Source organism: Cetorhinus maximus, chromosome 16, assembly GCF_964194155.1.
Source record: "Cetorhinus maximus chromosome 16, sCetMax3.hap1.1, whole genome shotgun sequence".
Taxonomy (NCBI): domain Eukaryota; kingdom Metazoa; phylum Chordata; class Chondrichthyes; order Lamniformes; family Cetorhinidae; genus Cetorhinus; species Cetorhinus maximus.
In genome coordinates, this window is record NC_135894.1 from 97,397,111 (window position 1) to 97,410,387 (window position 13,277).

The 13,277-nt window shown below is 45.1% G+C and overlaps 1 long non-coding RNA gene across 1 annotated transcript in view; it reads right to left on the bottom strand.

Annotated features, from left to right (window-relative positions):
• LOC144691843 (uncharacterized) overlaps positions 1 to 13,277 on the bottom strand; it is a 386,040-nt gene that overhangs the window by 353,928 nt on the left and 18,835 nt on the right. The window contains exon 3 of the long non-coding RNA XR_013579225.1: positions 208 to 244. This is a non-coding gene — a long non-coding RNA (uncharacterized LOC144691843). The remainder of the gene's footprint in view (positions 1 to 207; positions 245 to 13,277) is intronic.

A 13,277-nucleotide genomic window follows, 5' to 3' on the forward strand; every position in this document is an offset into this window, starting at 1 on the left:
GTTTGCAGGGGGCGGGGGGAGTGAGTGTTCAGGTGAAGAAGATGCAGAAATCCAAAATGAAAAATTGAGATGATGGAACAGTGTAGCGATTTGGGTAAAACAAGCAGAGTAGGACAGGAAGGGACAGAAAGTTTAAGAGGAACAGCACACCTGAGGATAAGGTCCGTGAAAATAATAGTAGTAAAAATAAAATTAAAGGCCCTTTACCTGAAGGTGCGAAGCATCTACAATAAGATAGATGAACCTGTGGCACAAAGAGAGACAAATTATAGATCTAGTCGCTATTGCAGAGACATGGTCACAAAGTGACCAAGGTTAGGAAATAAATATTCCAAGATACACATGTCAAAAAGGCAGATAAAGTGGAAAATGAGGAGGGGTAACCCTGATAATAAAGGATGACAGAAGGATGGCAGTGAGAAAGGATCTTGGCTTAGAAGGTAAGGTAATAGAATGAGTATGGATAGAGATCAGGAATAACAAGGATCAAAAAACACTGGTGGGAGTAGTTTATAGGCCCCTTAACAATACTGTTGGCATTAAGGAAGAAAAAATTGAAGGTTGTCACAAAGGCAATGTGATAGTTGGGGGGACTGTAATTTTCATATAGGCTGGACAATTCAAATTGGCAAAGATGGTCTGGAAGGTGAGTTTGTAGGAATGCTTTTGTGACAGTTTCCTGGAGCAATATATTGTGAAACCAAGTAGGGATAAAGCTATTTTAGATCGATACTGTGTAAATGAGCCAGGGTTATTTGGTAATCTCATAGTAAAAGGTCCACTGGAAAAAAGTGATGATGATACAATTGAATTCCACATTAAGTTTGAAAACAACATACTCCAGCCCCAAACAAGAATCTTAGGGCAGTGTTTTCCCCCCCCGTTAGGTGGGGGGTTGTGCGGGAATGGGCGTGGGTGGGCGTGTTCCCGATCAACGCTCCCGGTCGGGGGTGCACCACCATTTTACGTGGCTGGGCCAATCAAGGCCCATCCAGTGTGACGACCGCTCGGAAGCGCTGAGCACTCCCTATGTGGTTAGGGGGGGATTCCCTGAGCTGGGAGTGTGCTCTTTTGCGCATGTGCACGAAGGAGCGCACTGATCTCCCTGAGGCAAAAGTGTTGTCTCAGGGAGATCGACTCAAATGTGAAAACGTTATTAAAGGCAGAAAAAAATATTCCTGACATGTCCCTTCATGTGACACTGTCACTTGAGGGGACATGTCAATTATTTTTATTGAAAAATTTTACACGCGTTTTAAACCCCTCATGAAACCTCATCCCGCCCGTGGATGAGGTTTTATGTTTTTCTGAAGGCCGCCTGGGCTCTTCGCCTGCCCGGCCAGCCTTAAGATTGGACGGGCAGGTCCATTAATTAGGTTAATTATTTTTTAAAGGGTTTAAGTGGCTGCTGACGGTTCGGCAGGCACACAGCCGACTCAGCTGCGCGCCTGCCGAACTGAAAATCTAAATGACGCGGGGTGACGTCGGGACGCATACCCCGAGTACAGTGTAACTCACCGGCTGGGAAAAGCTGCCCTTAAACTTAAACAAAGCCAATTATGTAGGTATGAGGGGGAGAGCTGGCTAAGGTTGATTGGGTAAATAGGCTAAGAGGTTTGGCACTAAATAAGTAGTAGGAAATATTTAAAGAAACAATTGAAAATATTCAACACAAATACATTCCGTTTAAAAAAAACAACTCAGCAAGCAAGATCCATCCGTGGTGCACTAAGGAGATTAAGGATGGTATTGGATTCAAAGAGGAGGCCTATAATTTTGCAAAGTAAGCCTGGGGTTTGGGAGTTGCTTCAAACACCAACAAAAGGGCTACCAAAAAAGTGATTAATGGGAGGGGGAAAAGCGTATGAGAATAAACTAGCCAGGAATATAAAAACAGATTGTAAGAACTTTTATATGTATATAAAAAGGAGAGTAGCTAAAATACATGGTGGTGAGAGGCAGAGACAGGAGAAATTGTCATGGAGAATGAGGAAATGGCAGAGACGTCGATTAAATATTTTGGGCTGGATTTTCACCCTGGAGGTGGACAGCGGGAGTTGGGCAATTTCCAGGCTTGGTGCACCCGCCTCTGGAGAAAGTGCGCACAAAAGGCAGGATTCATGTTCTGGGGGAGTGGGTGCTAACTGGAGTTGGGCCCACCACCCCTGGAAACAGTTCAGAGGCATCCACAGGGCCATTTAAAAGGCCTGCCTCTGTGCTCTGGGGCTTCGTCCCAGTTTTAATAAAAAGAGTAAGGCCCTCTAGCCCTCACCCCTCGTGCCCCTTCACACCCGCCAGCTCTCTGAGGCCCATCCATGACAACTAATATCACTTCCTGTCCTCTACCCTCTACCTCTACCCACCTCCATGACTTCTCATACCCTCCATGCCAACCTATGTCCCTCCACCCAACACCACTGGCCCCTCATAACCTCCATGCCAACCAATGGCACTTCCATGCTTGTTCACTCTGTATACACTCTCTACAGAGCCAATGAACCATTAGTCTGTTGATAAAGCTGCATGCAAGGTAAAACATTGCTTGATTGATAGCTCCTTCTTTTAGATTTATTTTGTCAATTGCACAATGTTTATTTACACAAGATAAAGAGGAGTCAAGTGCTTGTAGTTTCATCTACTGATATCTTAAAGCTCTGAATTATATGACACTTTTATAGGGCTGTAGTGAAAGCATTTGTTTAAAGAAAGTTATGAACGAATGACTGTTTTTTAAATCATTTCCACAATGCCAATGTTACTATAGAGTTCATCAGTCCTATACAGAGTGTATACTGTTGAATGTGCATGGAGGTGCCATAGTTTGGATGGTATGAGGGGCCATTGGGGGTGGGTGGAGGGGCATAGGTTGGCCTGAAGACTTTGATTGGTCATTTCAGGTGGATGGAGGGGCAAAGGCTCGCATGGAGGATATGGGGATGATTGGGGAAGGGTGGAGGGCATAAGATGGCATGGAGGGTATGAGGGTCCATTGAGAGTGGGAGGAGGGCATAGGCTGGCATAGAGGTTGTGAGGGGCCACTGGGGGTGGGGTGGGTGGAGTGGAATAGTTTGGCCAGGGGGGCATGGGGTAAGACCTTTTGAACTTACCTTTCAAAAATTTCGCTCACCCAGACTATGGTTTTGATGTCTCTGAAGGGCCGTGAACCATGAGTCCTTGAAAAGCCGACCCGATGTGAAGGAACAGTGATATATTTCCAAGTCAGGATGGTGAGTGACTTGGAGGGGAACTTCCAGGTGGTGGTGTTCCCATTTATTTGCAGCCCTTGTCTTTCTAGATGGTAGTGGTCATGGGTTTCGAAGGTGCTGTCTAAGGAGGCTTTGTGAGTTCCTGCAGTGCATCTTGCAGATGATACACACTGCTCCTACTGTGCATTGGTGGTGGAGAGTGTGAATGTTTGTGGATGTGGTGCCAATCAATTGGACTGCTTTGTCCTGGATGGTGTCGAGCTTTTTGAGTGTTGTAGGAGCTGCATTCAGTGGGGAGTGGGGAGTATTCCATCACACTCCTGACTTGTGCCTTCTAGATGGTGGACAGGCTTTGGGGAGTCAGGAGGCGAGTTACTCGTCCCAGGATTCCTAGCCTCTGACCTGTTCTTGTAGCCACAGTATTTATATGGTTGGTCCAGTTCAGTTTCTGGTCAATGGTAACCCCCAGGATGTTGATAGTGGGGGATCCAGTAATGGTAATGCTATTGAAAGTCATGGGGCACTGCTTAGATTCTCTCTTGCTGGAGATAATCATTGCCTGGCACTTGTCTGACATGAATGTTACTTGCCAGTTGTCAGCCCAAAGCTGGATATTGTCCAGGTCTTGCTGCATTTGGACATGGACTGCTTCAGTATCCGAGGAGTCACGAATGGTGCTGAACATTCTGCAATGATCACCGAACATCCCTGCTTTTGACATAATGGTGGGAGGAAAGTCATTGATGAAGCAGCTGAAGATGGCTGGGCTAAGGACACTACCCTGAGGAACTCCTGCAGTGATGTCCTGGAGCTGAGATAACTGACCTCCAACAACCACAACCATCTTCCATTGTGCTAGGTATGACTCCAACGAGTGGAGAGTTTTCCCCCGATTCCCATTGACTCCAGTTTGGCTCCTTGATGCCACATGTGGTCAAATGCGGCCTTGATGTCAAGGGTAGTCACTCTCACTTCACCTCGGGAGTTCAGCTTTTTTGTCCACGTTTGAATCAAGGCTGTAATAAGGTCAGAAACTGAGCAGCCCTGGCGGAACCCAAACTGGGTGTCAGTGAGCAGATTATTACTAAGCAAGTGCCACTTGATAGCACAGATGATGACCCCTTCCATTACTTTACTGATGACGGAGAGTAAGCTGTTGGGGTGGTAATTGTCCGGGTTGGATTTGTCCTGCCTTTTGTGTGCAGGACATACCAGGGCAATTTTCCACACAGCCGGGCAGATGCCAGTGTTGTAGCTGTACTGGAACATCTTGGCTAGGGGAGAGGCAAGTTCTGGAGCACAGGTCTTCAATAATATTGCTGGAATATTGTCAGGGCCCATAGCCTTTGCAGTATCCAGTGCCTTCAGCCATTTTTTGATATCACGTGGAGTGAATAGAATTGGCTGAAGACTGGCATCTGTGATGCTGGGCACCTCCAGCGGAGGATGAGATGGATCATCCACTCGGCACTTCTGGCTGAAGGTTGTAGCGAATGCTTCAGTCCTAACTTTTGCACTGATGTGCTGGGCTCCTCCATCATTGAGGATGGGGATATTTGTGGAGCCTCCCCCTCCAATGAGTTGTTTAATTGTCCACCACCATTCGCGACTGGGTGTGGCAGGACTGCAGAATTTAGATCTGATTCTTTGGTTGTGGGATCACTTAGCTCTGTCCAGGGTTAATGTTGAGGACTCCCAGGGCAACTCCCTCCCGACTGTATACCACCTCTGCTGGATCTGTCCTGCCGGTGGGACAGAACATACCCAGGGATGATGATGATGGTGTCTGGGACATTATCTGTAAGATCTGATTTGGAGAGGATAACCACATCAGGCAGTTGCTTGACTAGTCTGTGAGACAGCATGAAAGGGAAATTGTGTTTGACAAATAAATTAGTTTTTGAGGATGTAGCCTGTTGGGCAGATAAAGGGAAACCACCTCCACATCCCATGGAAGAATAAAAAAAAGTAGATGGAATATATTTGAATTTCCAAGAGGCATTTGGTAAGGTGCCACACACCTTAAGGCAATTGGCAAGACAGTATTTATCAAGTATGGCAATCAAACTGTTAAGATTGATTTCTCACAGTTAGTCAGAATTAATTACAAAATCTCAAACTCTGAACAGTTGATAGAAGTAAATGAGGGATCCTATACCTCAGGCACTCACGCGTTTTCTGATGAAGGTCGTAAAGAATAGAAGGTGGTAGATCCAAGGATGGATAGTGGTAATATGAATGGAAATGATGCACGTGACAGACCTATCACATCCACAGGCCAATTGCCCAGAATGGATGCTTGGGTGACATATATTTCAGAGGGATCAAGTGAGTGGAGGGATTTGTCAATTGTGGGACATGCAGGAAAAGCTACTGACAAGTTTAAACGTTAGTTGGATGTTCAGGTCAAGAAGTGAGACGCATAGGCTGGAAGAATGGGATGAAAGGGCGGAGAGTTAGAGAGTGCAGTGCAAATACTGATAGTGGGTCCGGAAGAGATCCTTGTGTCGAAACAGGATCATGTACCAGAAAAAAGTTCTCCTGAGAGCGCAGGAGGAAGATCTTGAAGTTCTCATCCCGACAGATAGAAAAGTGCAAGTAGAGACTATCGCTTGAATAGATTCCACAATTAAATAAAAACCATAGAACAGTCTCTGAACTGAAACAAAAACAAAAATTGCTGGAAAAACTCAGCAGATCTGACAGCATCTGTGGAGAGAAAGAGTTAACGTTTTGAGTCTGTATGACTCTGCTTCAGAACTAAAGAAAAGTAGAAATGTGGTGAAGTATATACTATTTAAGGGGGGGTGGGACAGATGAAGCTGGATAGAAGGCCAGTGAAAGGTGGAGGCAAAGGAGAGATTGCAAAAGATGTCATCAACAAAAGGTTGAAGGGGTGTTGATGGTGGTGATAGTGGCTAAAGGAGGTGCTAATGGTGACATTAAGAGTAGAAAGCACGATGGCCCTAGTGAGGGTGGGGTGGGGGGAGGGGACGGTGTGGGAAAAAAGATCAAAATAAACTGAAAGGTGGGATAAAACAATGAATAGAAATAAATTTTTTAAATAATAATAAAAATAGGTGGGAAAAATATATATATAAAAATTAAACAATAAATATTTGAAAAAAGGGGATCAAAAATTGGTGAGGATGGAGGAGAGAGTTCATGATCTGAAGTCGTTGAACTCAATATTCAGTCCGGAAGGCTGTAAAGTGCCTAGTCGGAAGATGAGGTGCTGTTCCTCCAGTTTGCGTTGGGCTTCACTGGAACATTGCAGCAGGTCAAGGATGGACATATGGGCATGAGAACAGGGTGGTGTGTTGAAATGGCAAGCGACAGAGAGGTCTGGGTAATGCTTGTGGACAGACCAAAGGTGTTCCACAAAGCGGTCACCCAGTCTGCGTTTAGTCTCTCCAATGTAGAGGAAACTGCATTGGGAGCAGCGAATGAAGTAGATCAAATTGAGGGAAGTGCAAGTAAAATGCTGCTTCACTCGAAAGGAGTGTTTGGGCCCTTGGATGGTGAGGAGGGAGGAGGTAAAGGGGCAGGTGTTGCACCTTCTGCGATTGCATGGGAAGGTGCTGTTGGAGGGGGTTGAGGTGTTGGGGGTGATGGAGGAATGGACCAGGGTGTCCCGGAGGGAATGGTCCCTACGAAATGCCGCCGGAGGGGTGAAGGGAAGATGTGTTTGGTGGTGGCATCATGCTGCAGTTGGCGGAAATGGCGGAGGATGATCCTTTGAATGCGGAGGCTGGTGGGGTGAAAAGTGAGGACAAGGGGGACCCTGTTATGGTTCTGGGAGGAGGAGAAAGGTGTGAGGGCAGAGGCGCGGGAGATGGGTTAGACACGGTTGAGGGCCCTGTCAAGCATCTCTGCCCTCACACCTTCCTCTCTCTCCCAGAACCATGATTGGGTCTTCCTTGTCCTCACTTTTCACCCCACCAGCCTCCACATTCAAAGGATCATCCTCCGCCATTACCCGCCAACTCCAGCATGATGCCACCACCAAACACATCTTCCCTGTCGGCATTCTGTAGGGATCGTTCCCTCCAAGACACCCTGGTCCACTCCTCCATCACCCCCAACACCTCAACTCCCTCCCACGGCACCTTTCCATACAATCGCAGAAGGTGCAACACCTGCCCCTTTATTTCCCCCCTCCTCACCATCCAAAGACCCCAAACACTCCTTTCAAGTGAACCAGTGCTTCACTTGCACTTCCCTCAATTTGGTCTACTGAATTCGCTGCTTCCAATGCAGTTTCTTCTACATTGGAGAGACCAAACGCAGACTGGGCAACTGCTTTGTGGAACACCTTCAGTCTGTCCGCAAGCATTACCCAGACCTCCCTGTCACTTGTCATTTCAACACTCCACCCTGCTCTCATGCCCACATGTCCGTCCTTGGCCTGCTGCAATGTTCCACTGAAGCTCAACGCAAACTGGAGGAACAGCACCTCATCTTCCGATTAGGCACTTTACAGCCTTCCGGACTGAATATTGAGTTCAACAATTTCAGATCATGAACTCTCTCCTCCATCCATTTCGAACAGATGACCAGGTGTGTAGATGAGGGCAATGCATTTGACATAGTCTACTTGGATTTCAGCAAGGCTTTTGATTAGGTCCCGCATGGGAAACTGATAATGAAGGTAGGAGCCCATGGGATCCAAGACAATTTGGCAAATTGGATCCAGAATTGGCTGAGTGGCAGGAAGCAGAGGGTGATGGTCGAGGGTTGTTTTTGTGACTGGATGCCTGTGTCCAGTGGGGTTCCACAGGGATTGGTGTTGGGTCCCATGCTGTTTGTGGTATATATAAACGATTTAGACTTGAATGTTGGAGGGTTGATCGGTAAGTTCGCGGATGATACGAAAATTGGTGGAATGGTAAATAGTGAGGAGGATAGCTTTAGATTACAGAAGGATATAAATGGGCTGGTCAGATGGGCTGATCAGTGGCAAATGGAATTTAATCCAGATAAGTGTGAGGTGATGCACTTGGGCAGGGCAAACAAGGCATGAAAATACACGATGAATGGTAGGACCCTGGGAAGTACCAAGGATCAGGGGGACCTTGGTGTGCATGACCACCGGTCCCTTAAGGTAGCGGGACAGGTAGATAAGGTGGTTAAGAAGGCATGTGGGATACTTGCCTTTATTAGCCGAGGCATAGAATATAAGAGCAGGGAGGTTATGCTGGAATTGTATAAAACGCTGGTTAGGCCACAGTTAGAGTATTGTGTGCAGTTCTGGAATCTGCATTATTGGAAGGATGTGATTGCACTAGAGAGAGTGCAGAGGAGATTTACCAGGATATTGCCTGGGCTGGAGAGTTTTAGTTATGAGGAGAGATTGGAGAGACTGGGGTTATTTTCCCTGGAGCAGAGGAGATTGAGGGGGTACATGATTGAGGTGTATAAAATTATGAGGGGCACAGGCAGGGGAGACAGGAAGGAACTTTTCCCCTTGGTGGAGGGATCAATAACCAGGGGGCATAGATTTAAGGTAAGGGACAGGAGGTTTAGAGGGGATGTGAGGAAGAATTTTTTCACCCTGAGGGTGGAGGGAATCTGGAACTCACTGCCTGAAAGGGTAGTAGAGGCAGAAACCCTCATAACATTTAAGAAGTATTTGGATGTGCACTTGCGATGCCATGGCATACAAGACTATGGGCCTAGTGCTGGAAAATGGGATTAGAATAGTTAGGTACTTGTTTGACCAGCGCAGACCTGATGGGCTGAAGGGCCTTTTTCTGTGCTGTAGACCTCTATGACTCTATGACTGTATGACATCCTCACCCCTTTTTGATCCCCTTTTTTCAAATATTTATTTTTAAATTTTTATAGATATATTTTTTTCCCACCTATTTTTATCATTATTTTAAAAATTTATTTCCATTCATTGTTTTATCCGCACCTTTTAGCCTATTCCGATCTTTTTTCCCACACCGTCCCCTCCCCCCACCCACTAAAGCCATCTGTCACTGTTCATTCTGCTTTCTACTCTTAATGTCCCCATTAGCGCCTCATTTAGTCACTATCACCACCATCAACACCCCTTTGACCTTTTGTTTATGACATCTTTTGCAATCTCTCCTTTGCCTCCACCTATCACTGGCCTTCTATCCAGCTTCACCTGCCCCACCCCCCCTTAAACAGTATATATTTCACCATAGTTTTACTTCTCTTAAGTTCTGAAGAAGAGCCATACGCACTCGAAACGTCAATTCTGTCTTGCTCTCTACAGATGCTGTCAGGCCTGCTGAGTTTTTCCAGCTATTTTTGTTTTTGTTTCAGATTTCCAGCATCCGCGGTATTTTGCTTTTAGTCTCTGAAAAGAACTAGACGCAGAAGTCCTCATGCTCGTGACATTTTGGTGGTTGTCAATAAACTTGAGGATAAACTGATAAGAGAGGAAAAACAAAGGGAATTCAATAGAGAGAGAGTTTGGTGTTTATTCGTGACGTGGAGCAACCAGCTTTTGTCGCATTAGATGGATTTGCGCTGAGAAAGTCCTTACAGATGGAGCGTATAAAGTTAAAATGAGGCCAGTTGCCAGGGATTTTGAACAGCGACTGTTGTTAGAGTGAACTCTTCTACAGCTGTAGAAGTCATTTTGAAAATCTTTTTTTAGCTCTTTGGCCACGTGTTCATGGGAGCTGAGATCAGTTGACACAAATGCTGCATTTCTGCACTTTCCGGAGAGAAATGTTTTTGAAACCGCCCAAAGAGTCAGGAGATGCAGAAGTAACACTGTGGAAACTAAACCAGTGTGTCTCTGGCCCGAGTGATGATTCCAGGGTGTGGTATCTTTCAGTGAGATCTGTTTTGCTAAACATAGGTTGTGTTCAACTAAACGCAGATCCTGCAATGTTTTCTTGGTAACGTAAAGGAAAACTTTCAGGCATCTTCATGATGCACGTTGATGAAATTTTTAAAGAGTTGAACTGCAGTATTTAAGAAAGGTATTATATGAATGAAATTACATAAATTAAAAATTGGGAACCAGCTTTGTGGGGGCTTTTAGACGTAATGGTTTGGATATTAAACAGAGTAGGTCTGGAATAAATTTACATCAATGATCCGACTTAGGCAATGGTCGTCTCATCCTTGTTAGTCATACCAGGTCTTTGGAAAGATGATGTTATATCTAAAGAAGAGACAAGCAACCAATTGGTCAGCTGAAATAGCTGGGTACTCAGACTAGTCCTAATACTAGTATTGATGCATTGGAGTTAAGTACTATGATGAAACACTCTAAATTTGAGAATGTTTTAAGGGTGAATAAAAGGTTGAATAAATTAAAAAATTAAATCTGGAGAAATGTATATTTAAGTTCTCATGCTTAGATAACCCAAAGAACATGAAACTAATCATTTTTAATGATCATTCACTTGCTAATCATCCTGATGGATATCCTAGTCCAGCTAGATTCATAATAGCTCTTAAGGGTGAAAATGGGAAATTTCATCCTTTAGCTTGAAAAGTTAAGAAAATGAAAAAATGTTGTTAAAAATACTTTGGCTGCTGAAACACTGGCTCTTGTGGAAGCAGTGGATATGAGATTGTATTTGTCAAATATTTTCAGTGAGGTTCTGTACAAGGGGCGTACTGAAGATAGTATACCCATTGAATGTAATGTAGATTATTGTTCACCATGGAATAATGTGCACCCTTTGAAATATGTGAATAAGGAATGGTTACGGATTAACCTTGCCAGCTTGAACTAAATGCTCGAGCGAACATTTCAACCCAGCAACTGTCTGATTGCTTTTTAATGAAATGCATGTGCAACTAATTGTCCAGGGTCCCAGAGAAGGGGCATCTCACAATGTAATGCTTTGTCCGGAATATGGTTTTTTTGAATTTAATTTTCATCTAAAGAGATAAGGAAGGTTAAGTATATATTAATTGTGTTAATTGCGGGTTGTGGGCATTAACTTGGGATTCACTTGAACTCCTATAAACAGGCACAGATCGAAATTGGGCTTTTTGAGTTAGGAGGTGTATGCTAGTAGTCCGCATCCCTGTAAATAAATGTAAGTGTGCAAAGTCTGGTCCGGTTCCATCCTTCACAATCTGACTTTCCGGATTAAAAAAAACCCCTTCCACCAAAGTCCAGGCAGACCAACAGCAACATCTCCCAAATGGTTTCAATTGATCAGTGCAGTGTGTAGCCCTGCCATTCAGAGAAGGAACTCTCAGCGAGGCTCACATAGGCCAAATGGGCCAGAAGTGACAGACCTATGGAACATATGGAGCAGAGAAGACTGAGGGACGACCTGATCGAGGTGTACAAGATTATGAGGGGCATGGACAGGGTGGATAGCGAGCAGCTGTTCCCCTTAGTTGAAGGGTCAGTCACAAGGGGACATAAGTTCAAGGTGAGGGGAAGGATGTTTAGGGGGGATGTGAAGAAAACTTTTTTACCCAGAGGGTTATGATGGTCTGGAATACACTGCCTAGGGGGTGGTGGAGGCGGGTTGCCTCACATCCTTTAAAAAGTACCTGGATGAGCACTTGGCATGTCATAACATTCAAGGCTATGGGCCAAGTGCTGGAAAATGGGATTAGGTAGGTAGGTCAGGTGTTTCTCACGTGTTGGTACAGATTCGATGGGCCGAAGGGCCTCTTCTGCACTGTGTGATTCTGTGATATAGAAATAAACTATGGTAACAACTGGAGAAAAAAGGACTGATGATGAACACCATTATACATAGTCAAAAATGCACTTACCCATGTACATAAATACACTCTCTCACACACTCACAAATACAATCTCACGCTCACACATTCAAACATGTATACATTTATACGCACACACAAAAACGTAGACTCACGCAATGGTGACCTCGCACCTCAAAGCTGCACATCCATGAAACGGTGTGGGCCTGCAGCGGCAGCAGAATTGTATTCAACCACAATCTGTAAGTAATATCATGGTCCAGCATATCCCTCACTCTACCATTACCATCCAGCTAAGGGGTCAACCCGGTTCAATGAGAACTGCTGGAGGACATTCCAGTAGCAGCACCAGGCACACCTAAACATGTGGTGTCAACCTGGTGAAGCCACAACACAGTATTACATGTGATAGACAGAGTTAAATGATCCCACAGCCAACAGATCAAGTCAAAGCCCTGCAGTCCTACCAATCCAGTATTGTATAGTGATGGAAAATTAAACAACTAAACAGAGGAGCAGGCTCCACATACATCCCCATCTGCAATGATGGGGGAGACCAGCACATCAGTACGAAAGACAAGGCTAAAGCATTTGCAGCCAACTTCAGCTAGAAGCGCCATGCAGATGATCCATCACAGCCTCCTCCAGAGGTCCCCAGCATTACAGATGCTAGCCTTCAGCCAATTCAATTCACTGTGCGTGATATCAAGAAATGGCTGAAGGCACTGGATACAGCAAAGGCCTTGCCCTGACAACATCCCGCAGTACTACTGAAGACTTATGCCTTAGCACTAGCCACGCCCCTAGCCAAGCTATTCCAGTACAGCTACAACACTGAAATCTACCCAACAATATGGGAAATTGCCCAGCTATGTCGCGTTCACAAAATGCAGGACAAATATAATTTGCCCCTACTCTCGATCATCAGCAAATTGATGGAAACTGTCAATGACAATGCTATCATGTGGCACTTAGTCAGCAATAAACTGCTCACCAATGCTCAGTTTGGGTCCTACAAGGACCCCTTGGCTCCAGGTCTAATTATATGTGCAAACATGGAAAAAACAGAGGTGAGGTGAGAGTGGATGCCCTTGACAACAAGGCACTATTTTGCTAAATGTAGCGTCAAGGAGCTTTAGAAAAACTGAAGTCAATGGAAATCAGGGGGAAAACTCTCCACTTGTTGGAGTCATACCTAGCACAAAGGGAGATGGCTGTGATTGTTGGAGGTCAATCATCTCAGTTCCGGGACATTGCTGCGGAAGTTCCCCCCAGTAGTTTCCTGCAGCGAACCATCTTTAACAACTTCATCAACAACCTTCCCTCCATCCTTAGGTCAGAAGTGGGGATTTTTGCTGATGATTTCACAGTGTTCAGTACCATTTG